Consider the following 13,028-nt stretch of genomic DNA (forward strand, 5'->3'; position numbering starts at 1 on the left):
AATTATGGCTGAGAGCAAAACACAGGCAACAAAACCCCCTCATGTTTTAAACATCTTTGGTCTCGCCATCTCCTCCACCATCCCTGTGCTCTCTCACCCTCTGCTGTCTTTCTCTCTCTCTCTCTCTCTGCTTCCTTCTCTGAGTGTGTTTTCTGAAAGTTTGGAGGTGAACCTGAGGTAAGACGTTCACCACGATGCTAATCAGAAAGGACTACACCAGAAATCCTCCTGAGTAAGCACGCAACGCATGCCTCATCAAAGAACGTCAGGAGCATCAGGAGCGTGGACGGCGGTGGAGGCGGTCCACGCTCGTTGATGTTGCAGACATTATTCGCCTGTTTGTTGAGAATGAAAACTTTCACCGCCTCGGTCCCAAAGAAGAGGATTAATATTTGATGATTAATGAAAGTGAAACAAAGCAGAACTTCACCAGCGTTCTGTTTTACTTTGACTCCCTCTTGGAGAACTTCTCCGTGTTATTCTACAATTACGGCTCCGTCTCCGAGGGCTGCCTGGAGGACTGCTGCCCTGCCCCCAGGCGATCCGCTCTGTAGCCCGGTCCTGTTCACACACTGTACCTTTAATCCTCCCTCTCTCCATTATGCAGACCCTCTCATCTCGTCTCTGCGGGCTCAACCCTCCAGCAGCTATTTGTCACGGGCAGATGTTCCAGGGAACCGTGACCTCTTCGTGCGGTTGCAGGGGAATGGGAGCTCGGCGCCGGTTCTGATTGGAAACCTGCAGAGGGGCGAGGGCACGGTCAAGGTGAGTAATACTAGCTTCAGTCGGGTCCTGAGGTCAGCTAATCTCCCGTGGCAATCAAGAGTTGGAGGTCTCTGAGCGGGGGCTGGACTAGACCCTGACATAGCGGTGATGGGGGGCAGACCGGGACCGACTTTCAGGGACGATATTTAATGTCTCATCTCGACTGTCTCACTCACAGCTTTTATTGGATAAGTTCTGTAAGTGCACAAAGTGTCATGAAGGAGGCTCGGGTAAACTTCTGATGTAGTCATTGCTGCTGTTGCACGTGTGGCTAAAACTGAAGCTACAGAAGTTGCAACCAGGTCATGCTAAAGAGAGAGGGACAAACCTGCAGGAAAACTGGATCAAATATCTTGTAGACTCGAAACTGTCTCCTGAAAGGGTTCAAACTTGTGGCCTGAACACTGTTTACTATGATCTAAAGCCAAAGATGGGTTTATTGCTCAAGGAGCCTGACAAACATTTAGAGAACAGGATCTGCAAAGAGATGAGACGACATTCTTTGAACACAGGTCTGTAAAAAAACAAAGAAGTGACAGCTCACTCAAACGTAGCAAAGACCTCTACCTCAGGAAGCTGTTGGACCCATTGACAGTGTAATAAATGGACGTAGTATCCGTGACGTCACCCATCTCTTCCTGAAGCTCTGTTCTGAAACCTATCGTCAGTGGGTGCCATATTGGAAATGCTGATTTGGCCTAACATCTGTCAAGCTAATGTGAGGTAAAGAGGCGGGCCTTTATCCTCCTCGCTAACAGCTACTTGGTTCCTGCCTGTCAAATGAGAGAGCCACGCCCTTATTTGGGCATAACTCGTAAGTTTAATATCTTCAATAATAACGAGTTATGATAAATTCACCTCAGGACAGTGTGTGCTGATAGAGACATGAGTTATTAAGACTTGAACATTTTTTTTTGAACCAGGCTGTAAACATGTTTATTCCTGCTGTAAAGATCGTCTTCTTTGAATGGGTGTGTATGTGGTTTACAGTGTTCTGCAGCCAGCCTCTAGTGGACAATTGAGGAATTGCAGTTTTTGACACTTCTGCATGGGCTTCATATTTTAAGATGAGTTGAGACTAGGGATGTAAACATGATTATTAAGAACTTACTCAAAACACGCAATTTTGTTATAAATTTTCCTTCACGTGGAACAAACATCACGTGATCTCCATATTACACTCCGCTATGATCTTGATGCATCATGGGTTTCATCATTCCTGCTGAAGAGTGGACAGCACCAGGGTAGTAGTCCACAGGAGATCTTCCTTGGATCATGCGAGGATCCATGAATGGTGGCATCACCATCCAGTGGGGATCGAACCCAAGGACGTGTGGTGGATAGTCTCATATTACATTCAGCTATCAGGGAGGTGTTTGAAGTTTAAAGCATATTTCAAAGCGAATCAGCTGGTTAACATGTTGCACACAGCAGAGATGCTCAGCTGGCGGCTGCATCTGTGTGCCCGGTCTCCACGAGCGCTTTTTAAAGCGGATTAATACGCAACTGCTGCCAACAACGACACGGACACGAAGGTTAACAACTTTAATCAGGACATTTTCCCACCTTTGGATACAAGAAGTAAGAAGAAAGAAACATACTTTATTAAGAAATTCAATTTTTCCACTCGTGTTATATTTTTTGGTCATGCTACACAGTTACACACAGTTTTGGTGCATATACATTTTTATGCACAAACATGCAGTGAACATGCACTTAGGGAGAGAATTCAGAGTGAGGATGCTACCATCAACTAGCTCACCCCGAGCAGTTGGGGGTTCGGTGCCTTGCTCAAGGGCACCTCGGCAGTGCCCAGGCAAGTGAACCAGCACCTCTCCAGCCACCAGTCCATTTGCCAAACTTCGTCCATACTGGGACTCGAGCCGACGACCCTTGAAGCCCCTATGGACTGAGCTACTGCCGCCCCACGAAGCCAACAGACTGGTTGGAATTGCTAGTAGCTATATTTGCAGACCAGAAGCATCAGAGCCGTCTGAGCTTTTCTGCAGCCGGACTGGTTATGACCCGGTTGCACTCCCGGCTGACACCTCACCACCTACATGTGCTCGTTTTTCTCTGAGAATGAGTAGACAGAAAACTGGACACTGTGAGTCTGTAGTACTTTTCTGTTCAGCTCTCTTGATGCAGCAAAACCACAGTTAGCAGTCTGAACCTTCTCTTTATAAGACTGTATGTCCGTGGAGAATATTTTTATGAGCCTGATTGTTGATATTCAGCATGTTAAACGTGTTGTACCCGTAACAAATACTGTCAGTTAATTGTATTTTCCACAGCAACAAAATGAATATAAGGGGAAAAACAGTATTTGGTCTTGTTTTTGACATAAGAAAACTCAATGTTTTTTATTGATTAATCTAATTTACATCCCTACTTGAGACCTTGTGAATGTGAAAGCATGGCAAACTTAACATCCTGTGTGTGAAAGCATCCGGATGTTTCATGTCTCTCTATTTACTCATCCTGTCTCCGTTTATCCTCCTTTCATTCGTATTTAAACTGCGTGTATCAGAGGTTAACGCCCGTCTCGTCTGAGGTTAATTTCAATCTAAGCTCTGTAATTGCCAATTTGAATTTTTACAACCTGTGAGGCTGCGGAGCCGTGTTTCATAACGTTTTATTGTTTTCATCACATGCTGTGTCCGTGTGTTTACAAGAATGTAAATGCACCACATGAACACGGGCCAGCATGAGGACCATTTCACAGCTGCTGGCTGTAATGTTCGCTGAGAGGAGGAACACTGCGGTAAAAGGAGAGGCAGGGTGTGCAGCCGTGAAGGGAGCATGTTCCTCCGACCTTTAAAGCCTCAGGAAACGTAAATGGAATATTTAAAATTCACATAGAATATCAAAATTAAATGTGTAATCAAGCTTCAACAAAAATCTGAGTGAAAATAAACATCCACAACTCTGAAAAAACTCTGTTCATAACATCTTATTTTAAAGGTCAGAGCATTTCTCTGTGTGGGCGTGGCCTAACTCTTTGATTGACAGGTCAAGAGAGAGTTCACAGCCTGCATGTTTGAGCCGTCTGACTCTGAATCTAAAGACATCAAAACTCCAGAGTCTGAAAATTATTCATTTACAATGGTCTCTGAGTGCTGAGTCACAAAATCCTTCAGGATCAGGACTTCTATCATTTATTAGTTTTATCACTCCGTAGTCTCCGGGGGATCAGGACCATGGGACGCCCGGAGCAGAGGAGGCTAAAGTGTAGTATGTGCACGCAGAGGAGCTCGGCTCAGGGTGTCAGACGGAGCTGTTTGGAGACAGTTCTGGGGAGAATTAGTGGACCTGTCCTTGGGAGAGTAAGTGGACCGGTGCTGGGGAGAGTTAGTGAACCGGTCCTGGGGAGAGTCAGTGGACTGGTCCTGGGGGAAGTTACTGAACCGGTCCTGAGAAAAGTTAGTGAACTGGTCCTGGGGAGAGTTAGTGAACCCGTCCTGGGGAGAGTCAGTGGACTGGTCCTGGGGAAAGTTACTGAACCGGTCCTGAGGAAAGTTAGTGAACCCGTCCTGGGGGAAGTTACTGAACCGGTCCTGAGGGAAGTTAGTGAACCGGTCCTGGGGAGAGTCAGTGGACTGGTCCTGGGGAAAGTTACTGAACCGGTCCTGAGGGAAGTTAGTGAACCGGTCCTGGGGAGAGTCAGTGGACTGGTCCTGGGGAAAGTTAGTGAACCGGTCCTGAGGGAAGTTAGTGAACCGGTCCTGGGGAGAGTCAGTGAACTGGTCCTGGGGAAAGTTAGTGAACCGGTCCTGGGGGAAGTTACTGAACCGGTCCTGAGAAAAGTTAGTGAACTGGTCCTGGGGAGAGTTAGTGAACCAGTCCCGGAGAAAGTTAGTGAACCCGTCCTGGGGAGAGTCAGTGGACTGGTCCTGGGGAAAGTTACTGAACCGGTCCTGAGGAAAGTTAGTGAACCGGTCCTGAGAAAAGTTAGTGAACTGGTCCTGGGGAAAGTTAGTGAACCCGTCCTGGGGGAAGTTACTGAACCGGTCCTGGGGAGAGTCAGTGGACTGGTCCTGGGGAAAGTTACTGAACCGGTCCTGGAGAAAGTTAGTGTACCGGTGATGATTGGGTTTCCAGGGCCTGAAAGATGAATGTATATCGTAGTGGAGCCTGTAGACGTAGAAAAATACTGCACAGCCCTTTAAAATGAATCTCTCTCTCTCTCTCTCTCTCTCTCTCTCTCTCTCTCTCTCTCTCTCTCTCTCTCTCTCTCTCTCTCTCTCTCTCTCTCTCTCTCTCTCTCTCTCTCTCCCCCTCCCCACCTCACAGTTTATCATTACAGTGCATTGTTGTCCACCCACAGCCACAAGTGCACTTCTTCCCTGTTGTCCTTCTGCAGATAATGTTGCTTAGATTGCAGAGAGTTGGAGGCGGTGTGTTGAGGGCAGAGTAAGCATTGTACAGAACATAATGAGGCATGTTCAGGTGTGTGTTACCTGTCCTTGCTCGGGGTGTGCACAAGTGTCAAAACTTGTTTGTTTACAGTGAAACTGTATTTTCCTCCAATTAAAGCCGCACAGTCTACTTCTTGGAATTAGTCAGCGGTCAGTTTTTAATGAAAGAGAGAAAAAACACAAGCTGCAGGTGTTACCGCAGCGAGGACGCATTAATAACAAGATCGCACCAGGAAGCTCAGAAACTAATGAACTGCCATGGATACTTGGAGGGGGAGCAAACAAGACAAAGTAGTTATTGTCAGAGGTAAAAGATTACATATTAGAGAGGAGAGTCCAGCTCAAAGGATGGTGGAGGAGACTCTGCTTCTTAATGTAAAGAAGGGAAACCATTCATATGAAAGTGTGTGAATGTTAATGGATCATTAAACCAGTGTGAGTGAAACGAGCGTCGTTAAAACTTGTAAGTTTGGATATAATAATTGCCGGACCATCAAACCTCTGCACATTAAAACAAAAGGATCGGAGAGCCGGATAACGAGGCAGACGATGAAGAGGTGCAGATGAATGGATGATATGACTTCAAATAAAGGAGTAAACAAGGAGTGAACATGCACTTTGGGAGAGATGTCAGAGTCAGGATGCTGCCATCAACTAGCTCACCCAGAGCAGTTGGGGGTTCTGTGCCTTGCTCAAGGGCACCTCGGCAGTGCCCAGGCAAGTGAACCAGCACCTCTCCAGCCACCAGTCCATTTGCCAAACTTCGTCCATACTGGGACTCGAACCGACGACCCTTGAAGCCCCTCTGGACTGAGCTACTGCCGCCCCACAAAGCCAACAGACTGGTTGGAATTGCTAGTAGCTATATTTGCAGACCAGAAGCATCAGAGCCGTCTGAGCTTTTCTGCAGCCGGACTGGTTATGACCCGGTTGCACTCCCGGCTGACGCCTGACCGCGTACATGTGCTCGTTTTTCTCTGAGAATGAGTAGACAGAAAACTGGACACTGTGAGTCTGTAGTACTTTTCTGTTCAGTTCAGAGGCAGACGATGAAGAGGTGCAGATGAATGGATGATATGACTTCAAATAAAGGAGTAAACAAGGAGTACCAGAGTTTAGAGATCCAATGAAACTTCAGGAGAGAGCTGCAAACATGCGAGACACTTTGAATCTGTGAGATGAAAAATGAATATCAGCATCCTTCTTTAGCCAGCAGAGGGCGCTGTGTCAGTCACGTGACCAGCGTGAACCCTGGAGGTCATAAAGAGTAAAATAACAGCTTCAAATGAACGCTCTGAGCTGCAGCACAGGCTTGTGAATCATCCATCTCTTCAGATTAAGGCATATTTATATTGCCTGAACTTCACGTTGGTGATGTTTACATTCATCTAAACAAGAATCCTTCCCTTTACAGCGCCGACAGGATGAAAGAGGATAAAAGTACAGACAGATAAATGCTTTTAGGATCCGGTCGGGTCAGTAACGCAGCAGTTTGAGGGCTGTAGGGTCAGAAACTCTTCTTGTAAAACCTGTTCCCCCAGCAGGGACAGCATAGCGTCTAACAGAATCAATCCACATCTCCTCCTCTCAGGGTTTTCTTTCCTGAATGGGATTCTTAAAATGTTTAAATCGTTTTTTATTTGGCAGCAGAGTCCGCTTATTTCCCCATAGCCTGTAGCAGCAGGAAGACCTTCTTGCCCTCCAGGGGGGCGGGGCCATAAGTGTGTGACATCACATGAAAATTATGAATAGAGATGTAGAGACATGGCAGCAGCAGAGAGAGAGAGAGAGAACGTCTCCTCAAAGGCTGCTGAAAAGTCCAAAAATGTCATGCATTTAATCTTTCTTTAAGTTGTTTCGTTCACCCTGGTAACTTAAGATCTAGCAAGTCCTTTCAAAATAAAAGCACATTTTTAATCGAAACAAGAAATAATTTATTTTTTTGTGCAGTAACTGTTTGATGATGCGTCTTTGCCAAAGCTGGAGCATGAACTGAGTTACCGACACTCTTAAAACATCCAGAATAAATCACATTGAGAATCTAGCTGTGTAGATCTGTGTATCGTTAGTTAAATGTGTCATCAAATCTTCAGATTAATACAACATATCAAACAAATGAACACCTCTCTCATCTATAGGTAGGCTATGGATGAGCTCACAGGCTTCTTTAAAGTCCAGTCTGCATCACTTTCATCCGTTTGAACGTGAAGCATGCACAAATTAAATAATGACTCAATGCACATATTTAATAATGCAATTAAAAACGTATCAATGACATCAAACACGATTACTGCAAAGCATCGACGCTCTTATATAACGGTAAGCTGCTTCTTAATTTACCATGATTGAGTCACGCCACCCACCCCCGTCCTTACTCATTGGTATCGTTGCAGTTTATCAGTTTTAAAACGACGCAGTGACAGAGCTGCAGCTGACATCATCACCGTCATCAGGATATAAGATGCAACATTAACACATGCTGCTGCTTTAATGCTCCTGATTGACTTAAGTGATGTTTTATATATGCATGCATCTTCAGATCCTTTACTCAGACCAGTGAACCGGTCTCTCACTCAAGTTGGCTGGCTTGCATCGTCTGCAAATCACCGGCATGGCCTGATCTATGAGGCAATCCCTCTTATGTACGTTATTTGATTAATTAGAGAAGTGCTTGACGCTCCAGTCCTCGCTCTCTGACCCGGTCACAGGACTTATTTTTTGTTTTCTGTCCCCTTGAAATGGAGAAGAAGAGTTTTACAGATACTGCTCTCCTGCAGCTTAGAATCTGGGTCTGATGGAGCTGGTCTCTTTAAAAAGCAGACTGAAGGTGTTGGAGGGACATGCATCAGGCTGCAGAAGCTTTGACTGTCATATGATCCAGGATTTGTCCAGGTGTTTGTAATTAGGGCTCTCTCTCTCTTCCCCTCTCCAACACGGTCTCAGCAGATGTGTGTCTAACATGAGTCTGGTCCTGCTGGAGGTTTCTGCCTGTTAAAGGAAGTTTGTCCTCGCCACTGTAACTTGCTAAATGCTGCAAAGTGCTCTGCTCATGGTGGATTAATATGATATCAGACTGAGTCCTGTCTGGAAGATGGGACTGGATCTGATCCGGTCTTGATGTTGGGTCTTTGTTAATAGTAGAACATAGAGTACGGTCTAGACCTGCTCTGTTTGGAAAGAGTCTGAGGAGAACATATTGCTGCTGTCGAGCGATTGTGACATAAAGAGGCGGAGTTTGAGTCTCCTAGCCAACAGCTACAGTGTTCCCGCCTGTCAATCAAATCAGCTGTGCCTCTCATTGGAAGACTTGTAATCTCAATATCTTTGAAATTACAGCGTTCTGAAAAAAAATTCCCCCTCTCCCACCACCTTCAAATCCCACCTCCAAACTCACCTCTTCCACCAAGCCTACTCGCTTGAATTAGTCTTTATGGGACTGGAATGACTTCACTATCATTTTTTAGTATTGCATTGTTATTCTGTGGTATTTATGTCTTTATATTACTGTTGGTATGTTGTAAGGTGACTTTGAGTGTCCAGAAAGGCGCCTATAAATAAAATGTACTATTATTAAGAAGTCTGCAGTTAAAGACGTGTCATGCATCCTTTACTTCCTTCCACATTTTTAACTAGAAATGACCGAATTTGATCTGCAAACATATTTAACAGTGTGTGTTTGCAGGAGATCATAACAGCAGAGTTCATATCCTTCATATCAGCGATTCACTGCTTACTCTGCAGCGACACAATCTGCATCCTCAAACAGAGTGACATGAACGTAGTGCCACAAACATCTCTAATGACATGATAAACACACCATCATCTAATAAAGGACGCATCTGCTGATTATTATTCTGACTTCCATAATGAAGATAATGAAGAGAACTCCTCCCTCTCTCCTGGAGAGAGGCTGCACATGCACGCACTGTGATTGTATAGTTAATGTGTTCTGAAATTAATAGAAAGGTTGGCATGCACATCATTCTGTGATATCATCTATTAAGCCCAGGATTTCAGAGTCCAATCTCTGTTCCATGAGACCTCTTTGAATTTTAATTTTTCCTCTCACGAGCTGTAGTGAGCGCTGACATCAGTTCTTCTCCTCCGCTCCATCTTCCTCACTTTGGTGAGCGGTGTAATGAAGAATCCGAGACGGGGGCTGATGACGAGTCTATTTTCTTGGACTTGGTTCAGCTGTTTCTCCATCTGGTGTTTGAGCACCTGGGGTAAGCCCTCACTGCAAACTCCCTCCTTCCTTTCCAAGGCCTCTCTTTGTAAACCCGTCTTCCTTTCCAAGGCCTCTCTCTGTAAACCCGTCTTCCTTTCTGTCATGCTTCCCTTTCCTTCCCTCCTTTTTCTGCTTCTCCGTGACCTCCTAACCTTCCAGTTTGGACTCTACCCATGGCGTTAAAATATTTAAAAACACACAAACAGAGACATGAACTCTCAGCTGCAGCTATTTTCGTCTGCATCCAAATGAAACTTTGCATCCAGGAAGGTGATAACTGCCGGATAGCTTCATTATGCATGCATTTAAACGACATCAGAGCATCCAGAAGTGGTGTAAAGGTGCATTAACCTAAATTATTTACCTTCACTACCTGAACGTGATCATTGATCTGGCGCCCGAAATTGGAACTTGCAGAGTGAACAGCCTGCGAGGCCGGATTTGATAACACGGTGTAGCACAGAGCTCCCCGGCTCTAATGAACACTACAGATGTGTCAAGCTGGAGGAGGGGGGGAGGGAGGCGAGGAAGGGGGGAGGAGGGGGGTATGCCAGCAGCAATGTACACAGCAGCCAATTACCTGCCTGGATGAGGATTCTTTACTCCTGCTTAGCGCACACACGAGAAGAGGCCAGAGCATCTGCTGTGAGGTTTAGCCCCAGTGTACTACACACACCGAGATCCACTACAGAGCTGCAGTTACACACCCTGCATCTGAAGCTGCATCCTCTCATGGCACCTCTCTCACATCCCATAGGGCACCCGTGTTTTCAACCAACACCTATAAGAAACCACGCTGCTAGATTTCATTTATTTATTTAAATCAGTGGAAAAAACATGCAGAGAAAACTCTCAATGGGGCCGAGGGACGGACGATGGAGCAGATTCAAATAGAATCATCAGAAAGGATAGAGGTCGGCGATAAACACATGAATAAAACAGGAAGATTCTTAATATTTAAAGGTTACAGGGCAAAGAATAACAATGCACTACATACATTATGAAAACAATAAGAATACATGAGAAGTAAAAATGACATTTCACTCAATCAATCCTTATTTATAAAGCGCCAAATCCCAACAAATGTTCTCCTCAGACTCTTTCCAAACAGAGCAGGTCTAGACCGGACTCTATGTTCTATTATCAACAAAGACCCAACATCAAGACCGGATCAGATCCAGTCCCATCTTCCAGACAGGACTCAGTCTGATCTCATCTTAATCCACCATGAGCAGAGCACTTTGCAGCATTTAGCAAGTTACAGTGGCAAGGACAAACTTCCTTTAACAGGCAGAAACCTCCAGCAGGACCGGACTCATGTTAGACACACATCTGCTGAGACCGTGTTGGAGAGAGGGATAGAGGGAGATGAAGAGAGAGAGAGAGATGATAGTGGGGAGATGGATAGTAGTAGTTGTAACAGCTGGAGTCTGGCACGTCCACAGCAGCAGAGATCCAGAGGAACCTACGAGACAAGGGAGCTCAGGGACTCCAGAAAGGACTATGGTTAGTAACTTTAATGGGACAGGAAGATTTAAAGTGAGAGACAGGCAGAGAGAGGAGAGAGAGGGAGAGACAGGATCCCAGTGTCTTGGTTCCCTCTGAGCCTATAGCTGCGTTCAAGGCTCGGTCCGCTACCGTGGCAAGAAATTTCCAATTTCTGAGTGGACCATGAATGTAGCATGAGCAACATGTGAGCGAGCGGATGAAAAACAAACATTTAGCATGATGTTGTTTAATCCAGATGTGTTTTTCAAAGGCCAAAAGAAAGGTTGAAGTCGAGCACAGAGTGTTTCAGGAGAGGTGGGAGAATGATTATTTCTGTGTGGAGTTTAAGAGGAATCCCACCTGTCTTATCTGCAAAGAGAAAATTGCAGTGCTTAAGGATTAAAACCTCAAGCGGCATTATTTAACAGTTAAATAATGTCATTTCCATGTGCCTTATTGGAAGCACATATCTCTGTGAAAAACATTTCTCCACCATGAACTTTAATAAATCAAAGAAGAGGTCCAGACTTAGTGATGAACTGTTGAACGTTTTTATTTTTTGTGGAATACTTGTGACCCCCTTGTGACAAGGCTGGATGCTCAGTGGCCCTCAGGTAATTTGAGTTTGAGACCCCTGGTCTGAGCCTATAACAGTCTAAGCCCACAGCAGTCTAAGCCTAGAGCATTCTAAGCCTAGAGCAGTCTAAACCTATAGCTCTTTAAACCTATAGCAGTCTAAGCCTATAGCAGTCTGAGCCTGTAGCAATCTAAGTCTATAGCAGTCTAAGCCTATAGCTGTCTAAGCCTTGGGCAGTCTAAGCCCATAGCAGTCTAAACCTATAGCTCTCTAAACCTATAGCAGTCTAAGCCTATAGCAGTCTGAGCCTGTAGCAATCTAAGTCTATAGCAGTCTAAGCCTGTAGCAATCTAAGTCTATAGCAGTCTAAGCCTATAGCTGTCTAAACCTATAGCAATCAAAGCCTATAGCTGTCTAAGCCTTGGGCAGTCTAAGCTCATAGCAGTCTAAACCTATAGCTCTCTAAACCTATAGCAGTCTAAGCCTATAGCAGTCTGAGCCTGTAGCAATCTAAGTCTATAGCAGTCTAAGCCTATAGCTGTCTAAACCTATGGCAGTCTAAGCCTATAGCAGTCTAAGCCTATAGCAATCTAAGCCTATAGCTGTCTAAGCCTATAGCTGCCTAAACCTATGGCAGGCTTAACCTATAGTTATCTAAGCCTATAGCTTTCTAAGCCTATAGCTGTCTAAACCTATGGCAGTCTAAGCCTATAGCAGTCTAAACCTACAGCTCTCTTAACCTATGGCAGTCTAAACCTATAGTTCTCCCTTAGCCTATAGCTTTCTAAACCTATAGCAGTCTAAGCTTATCGCAGCATAACTAGATAACATAGCAGAACTAAGACCTGGTCCAAGCCTGATCCAGCTCTAACTATAAGCTTTATCAAAGAGGAAAGTTTGAAGCCTACTCTTAAAAGTAGAGAGGGTGTCTGCCTCCCGGACCCTGACTGGTAGATGATTCCAAAGGAGAGGGGCCTGATAACTGAAGGCTGGACCTCCCGTACTATTTGAAGTGTTCCCCATGTACCGAGGCTTTCCTCTTTGTGACAGCGGTCCTCTTGTTCTACTTCCCCTCTCTGTCTCTTCAGCTGTCCTGTGGACTAAAGACAAAAAAAGCCCTAAAATCTAAATTAAAGAAGATATTTTCTTCTCTCGGAGTATCAGTGAAGTGCTAACGTTCAGTGTGAGCTCATTCTGCCAGTTTTAGAGGGACAACTGTGAGCCATCTGCACTCTTAGGGCTCCTGTTCCGAGGCTTTATGGTCCAAGTGGTGACGTCACATTCATGGTGAGATAAGCAGGTTTTAAAATGCTTCTTGTTTCTGTCTGACTCCTTTGCTTTGCTCGTTCTTATTTTCTAACTTTGCGTCTTTGTGTTACGTTATAATGTGACCATGCTGCTTCACTTCTCTGCATGCTGCCTGTAGAAGTCTCCATCAGCTGCAGCATGTGCTCTCTCCCTCCTTCCTGCCTCTCTCACTCAGACAGGTGCAGGCGAGCAGCGACAGGGGTTACGCCCCACGTCATGTTCTTCACTCTGAATATTTTCCTGC

General features: G+C 45.3%; 1 long non-coding RNA gene across 9 annotated transcripts in view; it reads left to right on the top strand.

Annotated features, from left to right (window-relative positions):
- Positions 1-13,028, top strand: part of LOC117811349 — a 113,682-nt gene that overhangs the window by 51,932 nt on the left and 48,722 nt on the right. For all 9 annotated transcript variants that reach the window (XR_004630981.1, XR_004630982.1, XR_004630984.1 and 6 more), the window contains one exon: positions 608-765. This is a non-coding gene — a long non-coding RNA (uncharacterized LOC117811349). The remainder of the gene's footprint in view (positions 1-607; positions 766-13,028) is intronic.

This window comes from Notolabrus celidotus, chromosome 4, assembly GCF_009762535.1.
Source record: "Notolabrus celidotus isolate fNotCel1 chromosome 4, fNotCel1.pri, whole genome shotgun sequence".
NCBI lineage: Eukaryota > Metazoa > Chordata > Actinopteri > Labriformes > Labridae > Notolabrus > Notolabrus celidotus.